The sequence below is a fragment of the Pleurodeles waltl genome, chromosome 1_1 (genome assembly GCF_031143425.1).
Source record: "Pleurodeles waltl isolate 20211129_DDA chromosome 1_1, aPleWal1.hap1.20221129, whole genome shotgun sequence".
NCBI lineage: Eukaryota > Metazoa > Chordata > Amphibia > Caudata > Salamandridae > Pleurodeles > Pleurodeles waltl.
This window is the reverse complement of record NC_090436.1, coordinates 897,691,132-897,713,900: the sequence shown is the minus strand read 5'-3', so window position 1 is coordinate 897,713,900 and position 22,769 is coordinate 897,691,132. Positions and strand designations below refer to the sequence as shown.

The window sequence follows — 22,769 nt, the reverse complement described above, 5'->3', positions numbered from 1 at the left end:
CTACCAAGGCTGTTGGTGTCAGTAGAATGGCCCTGTGTACAGTTCCCGGTGTGAAAAACTAAGTATGAGCGCAAGCAACCCACCCTCTGTCGCCAGAGTTAACCCTTTAGGCATGTCCATAACCTAATTTTAAGCATTTTCACTTACTTGGGTGAAGGTGGGAAAAACTTAAGCAAGAAATGCTGTACATGCCAAAAGTGACATGATGCAAAAATAGCATTTAGTTTGACAATATTATATCGAGCGGCATTTATACTGAAAAGTCACCGATTTACGTAGGACACACTGAAGTAAAATAAAGCATCATAGATCAAAGAACAGGCTGCACTCTAGGTAATGAATGGGACCCTTCAGTATTAAAGCATTCCTTTCTGGCAGCACCAATGCAACTTTGTACTACTTTAAAAAATATTTATAGAACAAACCTAGATGATACAAACGAAAACAATGCTGGAGCACAACAAATATGAAAAATACTTGTTTCAGAAGTCTGTGTGTCAAAAGTGAAATCTATGGGAAAGCAATGTGTAAAATTACTAAGGGTCCGATTTATATTTCAGCAGACGGGATACTTAGTCACAAAAGTGACTGATATCCTGTCCGCTGTATTACAACTGCATGATATCCTATGGCAGACAGAATATCAATCGTGTTTGAGATATCCATAGAAATATAAATCAGGGCCTAAGATTGGAATATGCAGGAGCAGGTGATTTTTCAGGAAGACTATGCACCAAATGTAATTGTGTTACCAGAGGACAAAGATTACCAATGAGCTTGTTGACCTTTCTCCAAAGAACAATTTGGGCCTTGCTGCTGCACATACCGTGCGCCTCTCCAATAACTCTGCAGAGGTTGCTTCGGGATGAACAATGTTTCAAATCACTGAAGAAACAATAGTACTCCTAGCATAGAGGAACGAGAGAAGCAACAGAACCCAAGCCAGGTAGCAATCCTACTGAAGTTGGGGCTGTTATTTATTTATTTTATAATTAAAAAGGGCAAAAACATTACTGATTTTGTCCTATATTTTCTAGCTTGACTTTCATCTTTCATACCAAGAGAAATCCCAACTCCATGTTCTTTTTAAAATTGTTATCTGTACAAACAGAGCCTCGAATGAAAGAATTACCCATTTTTACAGAGCCAGAAATCAGTGTCACCTTTGTGTGCACCTGAAATGCGGCACAGAGGTGATCAGATAAGTGCTGACCAGAGGCCCACCTCTGTAGAGTGCTACATAGCACAACTGACACGTTCCAAATTGATTTTAAAACGAGCATTAGATGAGGAACTTTAGATATTTCTTAGATGTAAATTAGATTGATTGCACAGGTCAACTGTCACAGGGCACTAGGAGCCTACAAAATGAAGCAGGTGGCTGTGTCAAAGGCTTTTTTAAAAATCCTTTAGCCATGCTGCACAGCATTGGGGATGCTGTGCAGGTAGGCGGAAAACCAAACCTAGTATGCCCCAAAGGTGATATCTATTGGCTTTGCCAATGTTTATTTCCCTTGATCCGAGACAAATCTCGATCAAATTGCAACTGATGGAGGAGCTGGCAGCAACTTGCTGCCTGGTCCTCCCAAAAGAAAAAAAAATATATATGTATATATATTTTTTTTAAGAATATGAAAAGAAGAGAAGAAATAGGGAGTGGGTGGGGATGAGGATAAAAGCAGCACACAACAAAAGTATTAAAGGTTTCCAGGGGAGAAGCACACAAGACATAAAGCAGAACAGTGCGGGGGAAGGGGAGTTTGGATGGGGAAGAAACATACGTGAGAGCTTTCAACAAGAGGTAAACATCAGCCCGGGGCACTGAGGGCCTTAAGACCCTCACGGGTGAGAAGTTGCGATTTATAAAAACTGATTGATTGATTAGAGGGGCGTATATTTGGAGGGGGAGAAGAACACAAAGGAGAGAGCTGTAAAAACTCATGCACTCTTCTGGAGTGCATAACCAAAAATAAAAAAGTAGTGCCCTAAGAATGAGCATTGGAAGGATAGAAGTCAGCCAAGCCAAGAGATACTAAAAGATAATCCTACAGGGGAGACACAAGCAAAGGGTGGACTAGGAAAGGCACTGAAATGAACAAACAACTAAAAATGACAAAGCCACCATTGGTAAGCAATGGGCGGGCAGTAAGCCCAATGTGAGGTTTTGGTAAGCCCATAATAGACCCTACCAACCAACCAGTCTGTGCTGTCCTGGAGCACAGAACCCTAGAGACAACTACAAAGCAAGGTTTTTGGATAAAGCATACATACAAAGTCCCTTCTGCACAGCACAAGGGCTTCTTAAATTCTCTTCAACTGGGTGTCAAAGGCTGTTATTTTCAGGGTGTGGAGTAGATGTAACAGTGAATTCTCTGTTGCGAATTTCCGATCAGTCAAAAGCATATCAGACATTCTGGCAGTGTGGTTTCCTACGGGTGAGTGTGGGGTACAAGACAAACTGTATTCAGCCGCCAAAATGTATGTTTGAACACACTTTGAAACTGACTAAAGAAGCAGATCTTCTCTCCAAATATTGGTGGACTAACTTCACGTTTGCTGTTGACAGTTTCTCAGGTCAAACTACAGAGTCCGATTTATTGGGAAAATGAAGCAGTTGCAAATTGCAGATTGATTAAGCCATGTGCATCCAGCTACCACATTCAGCCATTATTCAGTAGATGGCAGTTTGCATGTTTTATCATAAGATTAACCCGTATAGGTTTCCTTCAGGCATTGTATTCTATAGTTCCACAAGAAGAAGCTGTTTACAGAAGCAGACTGGATCAATTCACAGGCGCAAGAATATGCATTGGCAAAGCCATTAGGTCTCACCTTTTAGGTTTGCCAGTGCAAACCTATTGGCTTTGCCAATCATTTATGCCACTGCTGTTCAAAAAAAGAAAAAAAATCTAATTCTGATCAGCAGCTGCAAAAGACGTGCAACCTATATGCATGTGCATGCACTTATGTGTCATAATGTTACGGTGGCCCAATATCATGATGTATATGCAAACATGCATGGTCCTACGCTACTGTAACTTCAAAATGTGTACGCGTGATGATGCATGAAGATGTATGTATGCATAATGATGCTGTTTCCTCACATTAATGTTTTTATCAAGGTTTTAACACACAAGATGACTAGCAATAGTACAAGCATCCCTAAGAAAAAGAACAGGTACATGTCAGTGGTAGAAGTGCAACATTCACCCCTCAACACACACAAAACCACACATAGCACGAAGAGGTCAGATACAGGCAGCGTGCCAATCACCATGATAATACATACAACATATGCAGCAGCAGTGAAACCTTATTTTGCAAAAGGATTTAGACTGGAAGTGTCAATCAAATTTTGATTGTGTGTGTTTGTGTGATATTTGTTTACGTGTGAGGCCGTGATGCTGCTTGTAATAATGTACTGGTGTTTACAATGGCATGATGTGTGTGTGTGTGTGTGTGTGTGTGTTAGTTAGTATATGCCTATTCATTAGATATATCTTGGTGGAGTGTTGTGTGCGAGATGATGGTTAAATGCCATTGCGTGTGTGTTTTGGTGTGTGAAGTAGTGTGATATGCATATGCATCTGTGTAAATCAATAAAGGTTGTTGGATAATGTATCAAAAAAACTTGTTTTCTGTTTAAAGCTTTGTGATTCCACCAAGGCTAGATCTACATTTGTTAATATCCTCAAATGAATAAATAAAAAGTTAGGACTCCTGAATATCTATGAGAAATGTCCATCTTCTTTAACAAAACGCCATTTTGATGAAAATAACATTATTCTGCACTTAATCTATGCACAATTGAAGGCACACAGTGGAATATCCAAAGCTTGAGCTTCTGATTTTGCAGAGCTAAAATGTTTGGATTCAGCAGCAGAGGCTCTGAAACAGCCAATGCCCATGGGAAGCATTTCTTTCCATCTAAGTTGTCACAATAAGGGCAGAAACACAGTGGTTTGCAATTAAAGTTCTCTGACATCACCCAACTGGAGACGTGTGTGTTGCTTCTTTTAAATATCAACTTGCACATCTCATGAGAGCGGTTATTCAAAACTTGAACAAGCTTTGGTTGATATTTCCTGCCTCACATACACTCTAGACATTGGCGTAGTCAGCACTTCAAACGGGCCCAAGACAATGACTGTTTTGGAACCAATGCGTGTGGCATTCTGTAGACTCTAGTTCGCTAAGAAATCAGTCTTGCATGTACTGCAGCAGGACTTAACTTCTGTGGCTGTGATAACACATGGCTCAGGCGCCATGGTCTCGGGTTACCTATTTCCTATACTCCTGGCTGCCTGGCTAATGTGGATATTGAGACAGACTTCAAAGAGGAAGCACTACTAACAAGCGATACTAGAAGTCGTGAAAGTTTAGCTAAAACGGGATCAGAGAGATCCAGTCTAATTTTCACAGCAAATGTAGGAGTAGAAAACACGGAGCTGAGTGAACATCAGGAAAACTAGCAGGAATTGCTTTCGAGCCCTGCGGGAGAAAATAAAAGGTACACGTCTGGCTGAAAGGTTGTTTAAGCTCAATGAAATCGCCAGCGTATTTCAAACCTGCTGTAAACTCTTGGTGTGGACATATACACAAATGCATGATGCTTACTGAACATCAGAGTTGGTGGCAAATCTAAAGTGGGAGCTGATAAGAAATGTAACTAGTTAAGAAACCCGAAGACCTGTATAAAAGACGGTGAAGGAATAACTAAAAACATCAGAAACTAAATCCCTGCTGCAGTGAAAACAAATATCGTAACAGGACTGATTCTTTATTATTTTGAATGTCTGCAAAAGAATTAAATGAATGACGGAGGAGAAGGTGGAATAAAGCACTAAACCGCCAATAGCATGGGGTGAAACGGATACTGGAAGAGCCAAGGCCATTCGGTGTATATTAGACAATTGGTAGGAATAGCAATAGATCACGACGACAGCTGTGATGTCAGGTCAGTCTAAACATAGATACAATGAGCCAAAAAACGCATTTTCAGAACAGAGGGCCTCATAACAGTGAGGAAGCAATTGATGAGCTCGTGGTGGGAGAGTAACATGAAGAGCACAGGGGTGTGGGTAAGAGTGGAAAGCAGCACACAGAGAAGTGGCGAGAGTAAGGAAACACATGCACTCCCATGAAGTACTTAAGGCAAAGTAAGTCCCTGAATTTAAGTAGTGGAAAGATACAAGCCATCTGTTCAAAATAATGTCAAGAAATCTATGCTCTTTGGGTGGGACGAATACACATAGAAAGAGAAAGGTTAGCCATCCATTAAGAACCAAGAACATGAGACTGACAAGAAAGCTAACCAATGCTAAGCAATGAGCACCCCGAGAGCCCAAGTCATACTTTCTTACAATCCACAATGTCTTGTAGTAACAGTATCTGAATAGCAAACAGTGTAGGTCAGTTGACAGTTAAGAGTACACAAAAGGCATATTATGGTATCATTTACAAAAGTGCTAACAGTTTAATACCATTTCTGGTGTGGAAGAGAGATTTTGGATAATTAATTTGATCGCAACAGAACATTAAACACTAAACAGTGAGAGCCAAGAATATAACAGACATTCAATCCTTCTTGGTAAGATATAAATTAGTTAGTAGCACATGTTCCACTCAAATTCTCCTTGCCCAACGATGTACCTTTTAGAGGAAAATACAAATTATGAGACATAGGACATAAGGCATTAAAGGAACAAAAGGTGCCAGTCAAATGCTTGGAAAGGTCTCAGACCTTAGCAAGCACTTCACCCCATTACCCCTTTCGTTTGTAACATACTTGTCAAGAGAACTGTAATTGGCATGTTTCTGAAACAAAACACACGATTTGTAAACAGCCGTCTTCCAGACGATTTAAGTTTAACTGTACCCATACATATTTTATTTTGCTAGTGTTATACAAAAAAAATAATTTCCAACAGCACCTATTAACAGCATTTCAGTGCCCATAGAGTAAGTCGTTAACACCCATTAGAAACATGAAATAATGATGAAGCAAAGTCTCTCATATTCTGTAAGATTTAATGAAAAACGTAATAACACAAAGTTTAAAAAAATTAAAGTTACAAAAGATCACATGGGATAATCACTACTACCAAGCAGCATATTGATGCAATAACAGAGCTTAAGCTCCCTGGCCATGTGATGTTTATGTCCTAAATGAAATTGGACAGACTTCTTATTCTGCCCTTTAGCTCTCCCAATAGGCACAGGTATTCATCACCTTTGTGTCAGGTACACTTATGGTACTAGCTCAAAGAGGTGCATGGTTGAGATTTACCTGCTCCTGACTGCGGCAGGGTTACATTCCACAAACGAGCCTTTCTATACACTATATCCTTATATTGTGCTCTTTCCTACTCAAACTACTCCCATCACTCTCTTGCTACTGAAGGACAAAATTTGACCATGCAAACCTTTTAACTCTGCCATTACCCTCAAGTCCTCACAAGAAATAAAAGGGATTCACACAACATCTTTAACCAATTACGTGCTGCCCCTCCCTTACTCTTTTTAAATAGCACCCTACCCGACAGCCCAGCTGTCTAGTTTGCTAAAGACATCTTGGGCACTTTCAGAAAGTTGACCTAGAAATGTGTTCTACCCGTTGATTACCACTGGCTTTGTGGCTTGTAACTCACATTTTCTGGCTATTTGCTGGCTTTATTTGCTTCAGGCTGTCCAGTGCAATAATTTGTGTTTTTTCCCAGGTTCAGTGTGTCCTTCCAGTTACCTGAGCCAGGTTCACTGTATTCTTCCACAAACTCCCTTTCTGTAAACAGGTCTTTAAATCTTGTTCTGATCTTATCACATTTGCTGTACATTCAAAGACTGAAGTCAAATGTCAGGCCCTGTCTTCCGAGGGCACTTGCTTACTTTTCTCTCTCTTACTTCAATGTGAGAAGATTTATGTGACACTCTTGCTGGATACTGAGGGTAGGAAAGAGATGTTCAAGCACATGACAGCATTTAAATGAACTGCGTAAGTATTCCAGAATATGTTAGAATTAGGAACACAAATGAAGCACATTTTTTGTTATTTCTGAAGTGTGCTGGAAACAAATACTTTATTATGATCAAAACAAATGATTGCATCACCTAGTGTAAAGTCCACACATTTTCGTTTGTGCACTGTATAGTTGTATTAGTAAAACTGTATGTCTGTGCATATGTAATGATCTTTTCAATTGAAAACGTGGTGTCTGTATTGGCAATGTGCTACCATACCAGGCATACTCTGCTCTACGCCACTCCACTCTTCTCTGCACCACTCTACGCCACTGCAATCCACTTCACGCTACACCTCTCTACTCTACCCTGTTCCACTCTATTCTATGCCAATGCACTCTTCGACACCCTACTCTACACCACACCACACCACTCCACTCTGCACAACTCCACTCTACACCACTGTACTCTATGCTACTCTGCAACACATCTATGTCAATACTCTTTATGCTAATGCACTTTACTCTGTAACACTCAGTTCTATACCCCTGCACTCTACGCCAGTCCACTGTACGCCACTCTAATCTACTTTATACCACTGCACATTACACCACTTTACTCTGTGCCATTACGCTCTGTGCTACTCTATACAACTGCACTCTACCCGGCACCACTCCACTCTACGCCACTTCACTCTACTTGGAAAAAAGCTACCCTATGCCACTGCACTCTACTTCACTCTGTGCCAGTGCACTCTACACAACTGCACTCTACTCTGCATCATTGTACTCTACGCCACTGCACTCAGACACACTACTCTGCAACACTGTACTCTCCGCCACTGAACTCTACTTCACTCTACTCTGCACTACTCCACACTAAGCCACTGCACTCTATGGCACTATACACCACGCTGTGCTATTCTACTCTGCACCACTCTATGCCACTCAACTCTACTTTGCGCCACTGCCCTCAGCATCACTAAACACCATGCCACTCTACTATATGCCAATGCACTCTGCACCACTCTACTCTGCTGCACCATTCCACTTTGCTGCGCCACTCCACTTAACTGTACTCTACTATGCACCACTCTAATCTATGCCACTGTATCCTACTAGGCTGCATTGTATGCTGCTGAATTCAATGCAACTGCACTCTACACCACTATACTCAGCAACACGCTATGCCAATGCACTCTACGCCACTCCGGTGTATACCATACCACTCTATGTGACTCCACACTATGCTACTCCAATACACGACACTCTCTGCCACTCCATTCTACAGCAGTCTGCTCCACTCTTCGTCATTCCACTCTACAACACCCCACTCAACTTTCCTATGCCACTAACCTTTAGCCATGTTAAACAGCAGCCATGCTGGTGTACAACATGACTAAAACACATTAGAAAAGCCAATAGCTCTTGCATAGGTGAGACCTATTGGCTTTGCTAATGCTTGTTTGACATTTGGAGGAGTTTGTGCTTAATTATACACAACTTTTTCCCCACAAAAAGTATCCAGGCTGAATTTGAGTTTTTCTCACATGCGGGGGATTCTAAAGGTACCTAGGGTTTCTGAATTCCTCTAAAGGGAAACAAGAATACACCCAAAATGTAGCAACATTCTTTTGGAGGGGGGTGGGTGTTTAAAACAAAAAGTGCAATAATTTGTGTTTTTTCCCCTCTAGCAACAGCATCAAGCAAAGGTTTGCTATGCTCAGCGTGCTCTCTAGCCCACTTTCAGGAATATGTAGAGTTGCAGTTTTCCATTTACAAATAGTAGTTAAAATTTCCTATTTTTGTGGTTTTCACCTACTATAATTTTGTGGGAGAAAGTGATGACTCTGGAAAGCTGTGCATTTCTGAAAAGCAGACAAAATTATGAATACAGCAAGGGGCACTAGTGTAAATCGTTCACGGCAGAAGCAATGGCCGCGGTTTAGGGGTGTGGGCTATTGCCTGATTCCAGGACAGGCCTGACCCACCCGAGGCTAAAAAACAATAAATAATCAATCTGTGGTGCCTAGTGTGGTTTTTTCCCTTCCATTCCGGGAGGGGGCAGAAAGACTGTTTGGCCTTCAGGGGAGGGTGGCATAGTCTGTCTGATGCTAGGACGATCCAGTCCTCACCACATTCTTGTGAAAAAAAATATAATAATCATGTCTAGTGGATTTTCTGACCCTCAACCCCCAATCTACTTCTCGGAAGCACTGAAGGAAGCAATGAGCCAGACCTTGGATGGGGGTGGTCCCCCAACCTCTGAAAACCCTGGTGGTTTAGAGGGTGAATGCACCTCTCCTATTGTGATCAATACTCAGAAATGTGTGTCAGGAGGGGATGGTTGAGACACACCTCAGAACACTGTCACAAAGACAGCAGTATTTGTCAAAGGGGAAAGGAATACAACTGGGTGAGGGAAGCTTTTCTCCCGTACCTCCTTTTAGATCCATGGTTCCAAAATTTGATCTGCAGATCAAAGTGATCTGAGTGCCTGCCACAGATCCTAGCTGGAAAAAAGGTGTGGAAGATATGGGGATCCCAAAAAGGTATTGTGGATCTAGGACAAGCACCATGGCCTGATACTGCGAATCCAAGGTAAGCTTCACCAACACATGGGCCAGTGAAGCTTGTCCTGGGGTTGTGTTCTCTGTCTGCAGTACCGAAGAAGAAAAAAAAAAACAATGGCCTGTTTAAAAGCCGAATGGTGCTGTCCGGACACTACATACAACAGTGGACTGGTCACCCGTAGCTGATTGGGTGCAGAACTGGAAGCAACCCTCCCACCCCCACTGCACACAGGCAAAGGGTGTGTGTGCATAGTGGTGGTTGGCTGCCTGTAGCAGGATAGGTGGATGCCAAGGCCATGCCCTGCAGCCATCACCCGCTGCACACACCTTAAGGCCTTCTGCAGCAGGTGCTGACCACCCAAGATGGCCTGGCTGCAGGGACTAGATGGAGGCCACCCCTAGGTCCAAGTCCACTACACAATCAGGTACTGTCCATCACTTTCACTCACTCCTACTTGCCCTCATTCAGGTACAAAACAAACATTTAGTCATTTTTTTTAAGTAAGAAAAATTGGTTCTGTAAAAAAAAAAAAAACATTTTTTGTTTCTTGTGTTTTTCCTTTTTTGTGGGGGAATGCAACTTAAAGGGAAAAGGACTGGGGCAAAAAAATATTTGCTACACTCCATAGGGTGCAGAAATAATTGATTACTGCATGCTCATGCACTTTGCTGACTGCAAGAGATGACCTTAAAGCACACCAAGGAACACGTGCCTGCTTTTTCAAGCAATGTTCTACCTACTTTTGTTTCTCTATTAGGATATTTTCAGGCAACCCCTATAATGGAGGGCTGGCATGTTGCATCACTGAAGATGTATTCGCCGTTTCAGTATTCCTCTCTCTCTTCTCAGCATTGAGCCATTAAGGCATTGATGTATTAAGGCCTTGCGCGGTGAAGATGTTCCAAAGCTGCAGTTTCCTCAGTTAACCCTGCTTAGCTTCATGTTGCACAAAGTACACAGCACATACTTGGAATGCCATTTTTTTTATCACAGTGAAACAGAGAAAAACATTTCAGACAGTAGATTCTGTTGGTGATTTTGAACCCTCAGTGTGAACATCTTGCAGTTGTTCATTTTCCTGCTCTCCATATTCCTGTGCATGTTTTCTCTACTGGTTCATGTCTCACAACAATTGCAAAGAAGCAACAAGTTTTAGATTACCAAAAACGAAAAATACAGCAAAAACATTGCCAATCTTCCTTGCTGCGTAGCTCTCCCACGACAAGGGATGGAATGATCTGTGCAGGACAGTTAAGGACTACTTTAATATAAAATAAAACAAGCCCAAGAACCAAACAAAGCACTGAAAGGGCCACAAAAGCCGCGGTTGCTCTGCCGTTCAAAAGAAATAGGCATAGGTGGATTTGGCAAGCACTGGATTTGCGGCTCGGTTTTTGACTACTACACATACCAGAAAGGTTAAAAGGAGGAAAACCTGAAATGTGACACTACATCTGTGGATTTTAGTTGACGTTAGATACCTCCTACTTTTAAAGGATGTTACAATTCATGTTCATAACAAATACAACTTTTAAAGTTATAGGCTTTACAGTATTCAATTCTGGTTTTGTGCAACTCTGAAAGGAAGTCTACTCTCTACATATGAAGAAAGCAGCAGTTCAAAAAAATAAATAAATAAACCTTGCACTCCAGTAGTACTGCGTGTATGGCAGGAATTGCAGAGGAACCACAAACCCGAGTAGCATCAAAAATAAACAAAATGAAAGGAGGCATCTTAATGGCACCACATTTTCAAAATACAAGAACCAAAGCTGAGATGTCAGGAGTAATGTCTTAAATGATGTCATTAACATGTCAGGGCTGATATAATATACGAGGTCATAAGCAATGTGTGATGGGGGCACAATCTATAGTTAGCTCACTAAACAATAACAGGTGAATTTCAGAGTTTTTCTGGTTTTCAAATGTTAATCTTTATCTTATTTAAACACCCGAACTATAACATCACTTTAATCTTTGTTTTTGGTCCATACCATTTTTTTTTCTGTTTACAGAAGCGAGGATCTTATTACCAATGCAAACTATATTGCCATTTCCATGGCTTTATCAGTGAACATCTGGGGTTCTTGATCATATTCAAAATGAAGCATATGCCCAAACTTCTCAGGCCCAGCAACCTGAGCCAGTGTCTGCAGCCAATGTCATAGTGTCTCTGCTGAGGACAGACCACCCCTTCACGCCTTTTTTTTTTCTTTTTTATTTTTCAGGACAAGGAGACTGGGTCCCCGAGTCCTCTAACAGCAGCTGTAACATTATCTTATGAGTTGCAGCCAGCCAATCAGATCACTTGGAACTGAAGGACTAGGTTGGTCCCATGGTGCTGCAATGGCAGAGTGGAAGAAAAACTCAATTGGCCAATCAGAAGGCTGTATTTATTTTTTAATTTCTGGTACTGTGAGACTCCCGCACAACCAAACATCCAGATACATCTATTTTTTTTAATCCTTTCAAGCCCAACCCGAGCACTTCTTTTAAATGCAAAATTCTTGAAAAGGCTGAACAGGTTTATACCCAAGCCACAAAAAGCTTTGAATAAAGTTCTCACTTTCAGGCAAATTTGGTGTAATTCCTTTCAGCTTTTTTTCAGTATCAGAGAACAAAGTTTCTATGAGAATTAACGGGGGAAATCAACATTTTGGAAACCCCGTTTTTCATGGCCCCCTCTTGATGGATTGGGTCAAAATACTATAGAAAGGAGCCAAGATGGGTGTACATTTTTGGAAAGGTTTCATTCAGAATAATACTTGTTTGGCAGCACCAAATGCAGTGGTATGAAAACTCTTATTTCACAAGGAACTATGAAATACGAAAACAATTGCACAGTTCTCTGTGAAATATGGGTATGATCATCATAATGGCAGCTCCCAAACCACTCTGCAGAGCTTTACCATTGTCAGGGCAACTAGGTTCCTGTGGCATGGATGATCAAATTAGGTGATAAAGTAATCTAAATTATGTGATAAAAAAAACAAATTATGGAGCACCTTCTCTTGCAGCATTATTTTCATCTGTTTTTGTACAGAAAATATAGTTTTCCAGCTATCTGCAAATTATGTAGTAAATTATGTAACAAAGGCAGTAAATCCACAATTAGTCTAAATGATGGAGTTACAGAATCACATAATTCCACTGGCCCTCACCATTTCCATTTTATGAACATTTTAATAATTAAAGGTGAACCAAACTTAAGCATTCTGATTAAAAGTGTACCCTGTAATATCTGCACTTGAAAAAAACTTTTTCCAAGCTAACTGCCCCAAAATAAACATATATAGCAATGCCATAATGAGTAGCGTGTACTGTGGTACAATATTGTCATCTCAGGGTTCTGGCAACATTTAAATCATATAAAATATTTATATGCATTACCAATCAAAAATTAAAGCAGACAAACTTGACACTCTAAATTATGAAGTTCGTACAACGTTGATTAAAGGCTTCTTCTGGCATTTCGAAAAAAGAGGGGGGTAAGAGAGGAGGATTGGTCGGTCCAGTGTACGTCCTCCCAACACAGTACTAATATGATAAGGTACACTGTTCCGAAATTGGAAGGAGAGGAAAAAGAGAAAGAGTCCTGTTAATCAGGAGCAATGGTCCTCACACACCGTATTCAGTGTCATGCTTCATCATCGGACAGCTCCTCGTCAGACCGGCGCTGCAATGTCTGACGGGCACCCCCCCGAGGGGGGGCTCTTTGCCAGAGATCTTTTTGAATATACTCGATGATGCCGCGGAGCCAAATATGGGTCAGAGAGAGGAGAAAATGTACAGAAAGAGAATAATAAAATTGGCTCAGATCCCTCACCTAATAGTTTATTATTTGCTGTTGGGAAGTGGTCAAGATTAAAAAGAAATCAAGGGAGTGAAACTAGAGGCAATGCTTGAACACTCACACAAGATCAATCAAAGTAATTAAGGAGGACGGAGAAGGTCCAACTCTCCTTAATATGTGGTCGACATGTTTCGCGTCGTTATTGGTCCAACAGGATCCCGTGACGCTTCTTCAGGACCTAATTAATCATAGATTTTCTCCACAAGAAAAAACAAAAACAAAATACTTCTACTTCTGTTGACTAACGCTCACAGTCAGAACGTCATCAGTCGCTTGACAGGACTAAAACGGACTGGGTTTCCTTTCCTATCAGTCGCCCTAAGTATGGGAAACAAAAAGGGGCTAAAATTAGCTCAGTATATCATCGCTTCACCAATATTCAAGGGCGACGAGTGTAGGTTAATGCGGAAAAAGGGGAGTGACAAACTAGTGCAACACTCAGTGATCAAGTGGATGTAGGCACACCATGCTGGTAACATATAAAGTGGCTTACCATCTCAATTAGAGAATAGGCTTCATGGGATATCGCTGGCCCATCACCCGGTACACAGTAAATCTGGTGGTAAGAGAACATATGCCAAAACAGGGGGGGCATCGTATTGGAGTAATACAGTCATCATACAAGTCCGAGGCACAAATGGCTGAGGATGAGCCGATCAAATTGAGGAAATGAGGGATTGACAGTAAAAGTGGAATTCAAAAATTGTATTTATATATGACTCACTTCAAATCTTATACACATACATCATAGAAGCAACAAGAGAGAAAACAATCATCAATTCTGTAGAAATGTTCATAAGTATCCCTAATATCACGTATAGGGTAGGGCATGTAGCCAGTTTTATTCAGTGAAGAAATACTTCATTATAAAACAACATAAGAGACGTTCCTAAAAGGTCAAAGGTAAAGTGGCACATGAGGGGGATAAAGATGAGAGGGTATATCGTGACCCAGAAGTAATCATACCCTTATGTAACACACCGTAGTCAGTTCAAGAAGAAACAAAGAATTGGGCTGAAGGAGTGCAGTCTGTTAATCCACGGCCGTATCATTAAATGCAGGACATGAGGTCCCCCGACCTGAATGCATCGTAGCGTTCAAAAAGGTGCAGTGGTAAAGTTTCTATAAAGGAAGTGGGGAGATGGACACTTACTTGCGAGGTCACCGGTTTATGCAGCAGCACCTACCCGGGGGTCGCGTTCCCGAACATATGCGGAAACGGAAGGCTGACGGCATAAATAGTATGCGCGCAGAGCGCGCGTCCATCAATTAGATGATCAGTTGCCAAGTAACGTCCTCGTCAGTGACGAGCCTCTAAGGAAATCAAAAAGGGACTCAAAAAACAGGACGCGATGGGAGCACTCTGTATGTGGCAGCCATCTTAAAGTGGTATATGGATTATAGAGAAGCCGGAAATAGCTCAGTTCCAACTGTCAGGAGATTCCAAAATCCTATTGTAGATAAGATTAGTCTTACTGATGTCATTTGTCCAGGAAGGTTAGTTCTAATCTCTTCTAGTAGGAGTAAAAAGAGGATGACCAACAAACAGGACCTTCTGAGAGTGGTTGTAAGAAGGGCAAAAAAAAATATATATAAAATGAATAAAAAACCAAGCTGCTACCTATTTGGAGAGGTGGAACCAGGGGATGTCATCGTTTAGTCCCTGTTGGTGAGTATGGAGTCTATATACCCAGCGTTGTTCAAGCTCAAATAACGGGCGGGTGCCTGGTGAGTCGCAAGTCTGTAATACCACCCATCGCATGTCGTCTGGTGTGTGGTTAAGTTCAATAAAATGTATACTAAGTTTGGTAGTAATACGTCCACACCGGATGTTACTACGGTGTTCATTTATCCTAATCTTTACAGGTCGTGTGGTCATCCCCACGTATCTAAGATTACAGGGACAGGTAATTACTCCTGTCCTCCTTAATTACTTTGATTGATCTTGTGCGAGTGTTCAAGCATTGCCTCTAGTTTCACTCCCTTGATTTCTTTTTAATCTTGACCACTTCCCAACAGCAAATAATAAACTATTAGGTGAGGGATCTGAGCCAATTTTATTATTCTCTTTCTGTACATTTTCTCCTCTCTCGGACCCATATTTGGCTCCGCGGCATCATCGAGTATATTCAAAAAGATCTCCGGCAAAGAGCCCCCCCTCGGGGGGTGCCCGTCAGACATTGCAGCGCCGGTCTGACGAGGAGCTGTCCGATGATGAAGCATGACACCGAATACGGTGTGTGAGGACCATTGCTCCTGATTAACAGGACTCTTTCTCTTTTTCCTCTCCTTCCAATTTCGGAACAGTGTACCTTATCATATTAGTACTGTGTTGGGAGGACGTACACTGGACCGACCAATCCTCCTCTCTTACCCCCCTCTTTTTTCAAAGTATTTAGTACAGCGGGTTCGCTGTGGGGTTGTTTATTTGATAATTTCTCTGAGATCATCAACATGGATAATTTTCAAGGTCTCAGCTTTGACGACGATATCGTGTCTGCTATCTTGCAGACTCCCTCTATTTTGGTTAAGGATGGTGCAGGACCTTCTGGTCCCACCAAAGAAGAATGGGATAAACTGTCTTCACTCAAACGTGACCTGGTCAAAACAGTCCTTCATGGGACTATTATGACCGAATACTTGAGAGCTAATATAGCTCCAAATGGACTATTGGTATCGAACATGCCCAGGATCTTCCTACAAGACCTTGCCTTTAGGAAGGACTGGGCTCAGATAGCATGGAAATGCACCCGGGACTGGCTGGTCCTCATTATCAATACATCTAGACGACTAGCTGAGTCTATAGCGATTCAGATCACCTTCATAGAGAATACACTCAAAACCACAATCTCTATAGCAGCATTTAAGAGCCGATTAGCAGAAATCAACACTGACCTTAACGAAACCAAAGAGTTCTTGACTCAACAGAAGATCACCAAGTTACAAAAAGATATCAACAGGTTTAATAGAGAGAAGATCTACCCATACATTAGAGATGATTACACGATGGAGACTCCTTCCGTTTCATCAGATGACTCCTCCACTTCTGGTAGGAAACCTCGTAAATATAGCCATAGCTCATCCTCTGATGGATGGAGCACGGATGATGACAGACCCAAACCTTATTTCAATTATCCACAATATCATCCTGGTCACCCGATGACATGGCAACAACCCTTCCCTTTTTATCAACCCCGTCCAATGCCACCTTTTATGCCTTTTTTAGGCCGAGGAAGAGGCAGAAGACGAGGGAGAGGAAGACGAGTCCACTGGTCTCAGGAGGAACCACAGAGGGTCACGAGGAGCCAGGGCAAGACTCCCTCAACGACGACCTAGTGGTTAATTTGTCCTCTAGGCTCCTCTCCCCTAATGAAACCAAGGTATTGAATAAAGGACTGGGGTATGTCCCCACTCCAAAGGACGATTCTTTTCGTTTACAATGCGAACTGTCCCGGTTCTTTAGGAAAATACGCCTCCAATTTTTCTTTAAAGACAGACCTACTGTCGATTCTCCACTGGACTCTGGCCTCAAAAAGCCTTCCCAATTCATACCTCCACTTTCCTCCATGCCTTGCGAGGTTCAGGCTTTCGAGAAAGCGGTCACCTCCGATGTCGAAAACCTACAACCACAACATAGATTTACTAACCTGTCCAGGATCGAGAATGAGGCACTCCAAGCTCTAGCAGCTGATTCCAATATTACTATCAAACCAGCTGACAAAGGAGGCGCCATTGTTGTGATGAATACTAAAGATTACAGACAGGAATGCCTTCGCCTTCTTGGCGATTCTACCTACTATGCTCATATTGATCGGGATCCTACGGGATGTTTGCAAACCGAGATACGTGGGATGATAGAGGAAGCTGTTAACAACACTTGGATATCCCAAAAGGAAGCAGAATTTTTGGATACAGAGGACCCCCGTATCCCTTATTTTTACTGCCTCCCAAAAATTCACAAGGGCATTTCTCCTCCACCAGGACGCCCTATAGTCTCAGGGATTGGGTCCATCCTTGAACCACTTTCGATATTCTGTGACCATTTCCTACGACCTCTTGTACAACAATCAACCACTTACCTGAGAGACACTACAGACGTTCTTAATCTGATTGAAACCATAAATTCCACAGTGCGTGTCGATGCCTTGATCACACTTGATGTTGAGGCTCTATATACAAACATCCCACAAGTGGCCACACTGGAGGTAGTTGAGTCGTTTCTTTTATCTACCAGTTCAGAATTCACAACACCTGTTCATTTTATCATGCACTGTGCTAGTTTGGCTATGACTCGTAATTTTTTCCAGTTTGAGGATAAACTTTTCCACCAAATCCGCGGAACCTCGATGGGCAGCACTTTTGCCCCGAGCTTAGCATGTTTGTACATGTACGACTTTGAGAAACGTTTTATCCTACCTGAGTCCAATCCCTTTTCCGCCAATATCAAATTGTGGCGTCGCTATATAGACGACATCCTTGTCATTTGGCATGGCCCTATTGACGTAGTAGATGCATTCTCGACTTGGGTAAATAGTCTAGACCCCTTCCTTAACTTCACTTCCTCTGTATCTACTAAAGAGATCCCCTTCCTAGATTTGTTAATCAGCATAGAGGAAGGTCGATTGAAAACCCGCACCTTTCAAAAAACCACTGATCGGAACAGCTTATTACTATACGAGAGTCACCATCCCAAAGCACTAAGAGAAAATGTACCCTTTGGACAGTTTTTACGCCTTAGACGGAACTGTAGTGATGTACGACTATTTAATACCCAAGCCTCTGAATTACAGGTTAAACTACACGACCGCCATTACCCGGATAGAGTCATTAAAACAGCTTACAAACGAGCTAAGTATAGTAATAGGGACTCACTACTACAGCTTACCCCTAAATCTACGGACAACAAGCTTACCTGTGTATCAACATTTACACCACTTTCTAACACAGTGAAGAAGATAATCAATAAGAGATGGCCAGTCCTCTGCAGTGGTGGTGAAAATATTCCCAAGCCTGTGTTTGCGTTTAAGAGGACCGCAAACATAAAAGACAGGCTGGTACACACCCGACCCAGACCCACCACCACCCCAAACAGACAGAAATCTCTATGGGATCTCCCCCAGTTAAAGGTCACTTTCCATGTGGGAATTGCAATGTCTGCTCACTCACCAAACACACAGACATCTTACAGTTAGAGCCATTTTTAACATGGCATCTGATGAGACATACTAACTGTAACACCCGCAATTGTGTTTACCTTATCAGCTGTCCCTGTAATCTTAGATACGTGGGGATGACCACACGACCTGTAAAGATTAGGATAAATGAACACCGTAGTAACATCCGGTGTGGACGTATTACTACCAAACTTAGTATACATTTTATTGAACTTAACCACACACCAGACGACATGCGATGGGAGGTATTACAGACTTGCGACTCACCAGGCACCCGCCCGTTATTTGAGCTTGAACAACGCTGGGTATATAGACTCCATACTCACCAACAGGGACTAAACGATGACATCCCCTGGTTCCACCTCTCCAAATAGGTAGCAGCTTGGTTTTTTATTCATTTTATATATATATTTTTTTGCCCTTCTTACAACCACTCTCAGAAGGTCCTGTTTGTTGGTCATCCTCTTTTTACTCCTACTAGAAGAGATTAGAACTAACCTTCCTGGACAAATGACATCAGTAAGACTAATCTTATCTACAATAGGATTTTGGAATCTCCTGACAGTTGGAACTGAGCTATTTCCGGCTTCTCTATAATCCATATACCACTTTAAGATGGCTGCCACATACAGAGTGCTCCCATCGCGTCCTGTTTTTTGAGTCCCTTTTTGATTTCCTTAGAGGCTCGTCACTGACGAGGACGTTACTTGGCAACTGATCATCTAATTGATGGACGCGCGCTCTGCGCGCATACTATTTATGCCGGCAGCCTTCCGTTTCCGCATATGTTCGGGAACGCGACCCCCGGGTAGGTGCTGCTGCATAAACCGGTGACCTCGCAAGTAAGTGTCCATCTCCCCACTTCCTTTATAGAAACTTTACCACGGCACCTTTTTGAACGCTACGATGCATTCAGATCGGGGGACCTCATGTCCTGCATTTAATGATACGGCCGTGGATTAACAGACTGCACTCCTTCAGCCCAATTCTTTGTTTCTTCTTGAACTGACTACGGTGTGTTACATAAGGGTATGATTACTTCTGGGTCACGATATACCCTCTCATCTTTATCCCCCTCATGTGCCACTCTACCTTTGACCTTTTAGGAACGTCTCTTATGTTGTTTTATAATGAAGTATTTCTTCACTGAATAAAACTGGCGACATGCCCTACCCTATACGTGATATTAGGGATACTTATGAACATTTCTACAGAATTGATGATTGTTTTCTCTCTTGTTGCTTCTATGATGTATGTGTATAAGATTTGAAGTGAGTCATATATAAATACAATTTTTGAATTCCACTTTTACTGTCAATCCCTCATTTCCTCAATTTGATCGGCTCATCCTCAGCCATTTGTGCCTCAGACTTGTATGATGACTGTATTACTCCAATACGATGCCCCCCCTGTTTTGGCATATGTTCTCTTACCACCAGATTTACTGTGTACCGGGTGATGGGCCAGCGATATCCCATGAAGCCTATTCTCTAATTGAGATGGTAAGCCACTTTATATGTTACCAGCATGGTGTGCCTACATCCACTTGATCACTGAGTGTTGCACTAGTTTGTCACTCCCCTTTTTCCGCATTAACCTACACTCGTCGCCCTTGAATATTGGTGAAGCGATGATATACTGAGCTAATTTTAGCCCCTTTTTGTTTCCCATACTTAGGGCGACTGATAGGAAAGGAAACCCAGTCCGTTTTAGTCCTGTCAAGCGACTGATGACGTTCTGACTGTGAGCGTTAGTCAACAGAAGTAGAAGTATTTTGTTTTTGTTTTTTCTTGTGGAGAAAATCTATGATTAATTAGGTCCTGAAGAAGCGTCACGGGATCCTGTTGGACCAATAACGACGCGAAACATGTCGACCACATATTAAGGAGAGTTGGACCTTCTCCGTCCACCTTAATTACTTTGATTGATCTTGTGTGAGTGTTCAAGCATTGCCTCTAGTTTCACTCCCTTGATTTCTTTTTAATCTTGACCACTTCCCAACAGCAAATAATAAATTATTAGGTGAGGGATCTGAGCCAATTTTATTATTCTCTTTCTGTACATTTTCTCCTCTCTCGGACCCATATTTGGCTCCGCGGCATCATCGAGTATATTCAAAAAGATCTCCGGCAAAGAGCCCCCCCTCGGGGGGTGCCCGTCAGACATTGCAGCGCCGGTCTGACGAGGAGCTGTCCGATGATGAAGCATGACACCGAATACGGTGTGTGAGGACCATTGCTCCTGATTAACAGGACTCTTTCTCTTTTTCCTCTCCTTCCAACTTCTTCTGGCAAACACATTTCTAGAAATCGTCATGATAAAAGATTTTTTTAGTGTTTTTCTCGTGCAAAAGTTAATTACAGTGGTATTTCTCAATAATCGTTTTTGCAAAGGAAAAAAAACTGTTTCACGAAATTTGCATAAGCAGGTTTCATCAAAATTCCAGGCTCTCACCATGGACCCGATAAATATTTTGTTTCACGCATAAGTATATTGAGGAGTTATGAATAATTTCTCAATTTAATGTTAGACATGTCAGAAATGTTTCTGAAAGGGCATCAATAAGAAAGACATTTCATACAGGTCAAAACAAACTAATTGTAAAAGTATGGTTAGATTTGGCTGGTTGTCAAAATTACTTTTTTGTTTTCTAAAAATTTCATGCTTATCAAATCAAAATGTTGAATGTCACAGCAATTGGACTGGTTTCCAAGCCAACATGAATCTATGAAAATGTATAGACTGGGCATACAAATTATGAGAGACTGAAAACATTCTGTAATCATCCTAAAACACACCCAATACAATCATGAAAAATATAGGGAAAGGGTACACACACTAATGCAAAACAATTAACAACATAGTTCGGTTCCTATAAAAGGTCACAAAAACCAGATGTTCCTATACCCATGATATTCAGCTTGCTAGAAGATTGTTTTGCTTGAACTGGTTAAAATTACCCACACGTTACGCTGTCCTGTTACAGTACAGCCTTGTGGCACTGTGGGCTTTCTGCAAAGCACCTTAGAGTAAATGTGGAATTTTTAAGTGGCATGCTCTATTGGTTCAGAAGAGACACTATGGGCTTGATTACGACCTTGGCGGATGGGATACTCCATCACAAATGTGACGGATATCATGCCCAACGTTTTACAAGTTCCATAGGATATAATGGAACTTGTAATACGGCGGGTGGGATATCCGTCACGTTTGGGACGCAGTATCCCATCCGCCAAAGTCGTAATCAGGCCCTATCTGTGCAAGTAAATCACCTGTATGTGGAAATGACCAGATCTTAATTCACAGAATCAGGATCAGAGGACATTACAGCCCACAGATCGAGTATACTCCTACTAAAACCCGCCAGTTTTGCAAATTATTTATTGGACATATATCTCCTATGAAGAGCCAGAATGCAATGGAACCTTGCCTCAGTGGTTGTTCATCAAAATGTTAGTGATCACCCTAAAGCTTGAATATTTGTAAGAACTCAAACATTTTGCAGGTCGTTTCCAAACAATTAAGTATATTTCCATGATGAAAAAGGAAAGGTACTGTATTATGTTTCATGGTGTTCCATGTGGAAACGTCCTTTTGCTGAGGAGCTAAATTAAAGTTCAAATTTGCTTTTTCATATCTCAATGAGGTAAATTTGAGTGGAATGATCACCATGTGGAAGATCCACTGTAGAACACATCACACCAGTCAAAGATTAACCAGTACAGCATGGAAATCTTTGCAAATGGAAGATAGCATGGAATCCTCATTCGGATTCAGAGAAACCATGAAAAAGTGTAGATGTATGCCTTTTGTGTGAATCAGGCCTTCCTCGTGTACCAGTAACATGGCATAGTTTCAGTTCTGTGTACAAGGCCACATTATAGTTTTCATTATGGTGGTATAGTAGATGCTGAAACATCATTAGATTCCAGAGCAAATTGTAATAACCAGCTGCAGTGCTGGAGGCTGCACTCTTACTCGGATTCAAGAGAGTATGGTGAGGAGGCTGCCACTTGGCTGCATGATGATCCAAGTCTCCTAGTCTAAACACTAAAAAACAGTGGAGGAGAAGGCAGTAGGCATACACTGTAGACTATGCACTTACAGAGAACACAATGACAGCAACAGGCTTGGCTCCATTCCATTTCCACTTTTCTCTCCGTAGGACTCTTCCACAATCTTCTTTTCCATGTCAGGTCAGAACAGGTATAA

At 41.8% G+C, this 22,769-nt stretch overlaps 1 protein-coding gene and 2 long non-coding RNA genes across 3 annotated transcripts in view; 1 reads left to right on the top strand and 2 right to left on the bottom strand.

The window, feature by feature from the left end:
• Window positions 1–22,769, bottom strand: part of LOC138288572 (guanine nucleotide-binding protein subunit alpha-14) — a 502,384-nt gene that overhangs the window by 242,563 nt on the left and 237,052 nt on the right. The gene's annotated exons all lie outside the window — the stretch shown is intronic.
• Window positions 13,678–14,590, bottom strand: LOC138285210 (uncharacterized). The gene is made up of 3 exons (XR_011201545.1): window positions 14,537–14,590; window positions 13,877–13,939; window positions 13,678–13,701 (listed from the first exon to the last, which is right to left on the bottom strand). It is a non-coding gene; the product is annotated as an uncharacterized lncRNA (long non-coding RNA).
• Window positions 19,346–20,257, top strand: LOC138285168 (uncharacterized). Its single transcript, XR_011201535.1, has 3 exons — window positions 19,346–19,399; window positions 19,997–20,059; window positions 20,235–20,257. It is a non-coding gene; the product is annotated as an uncharacterized lncRNA (long non-coding RNA).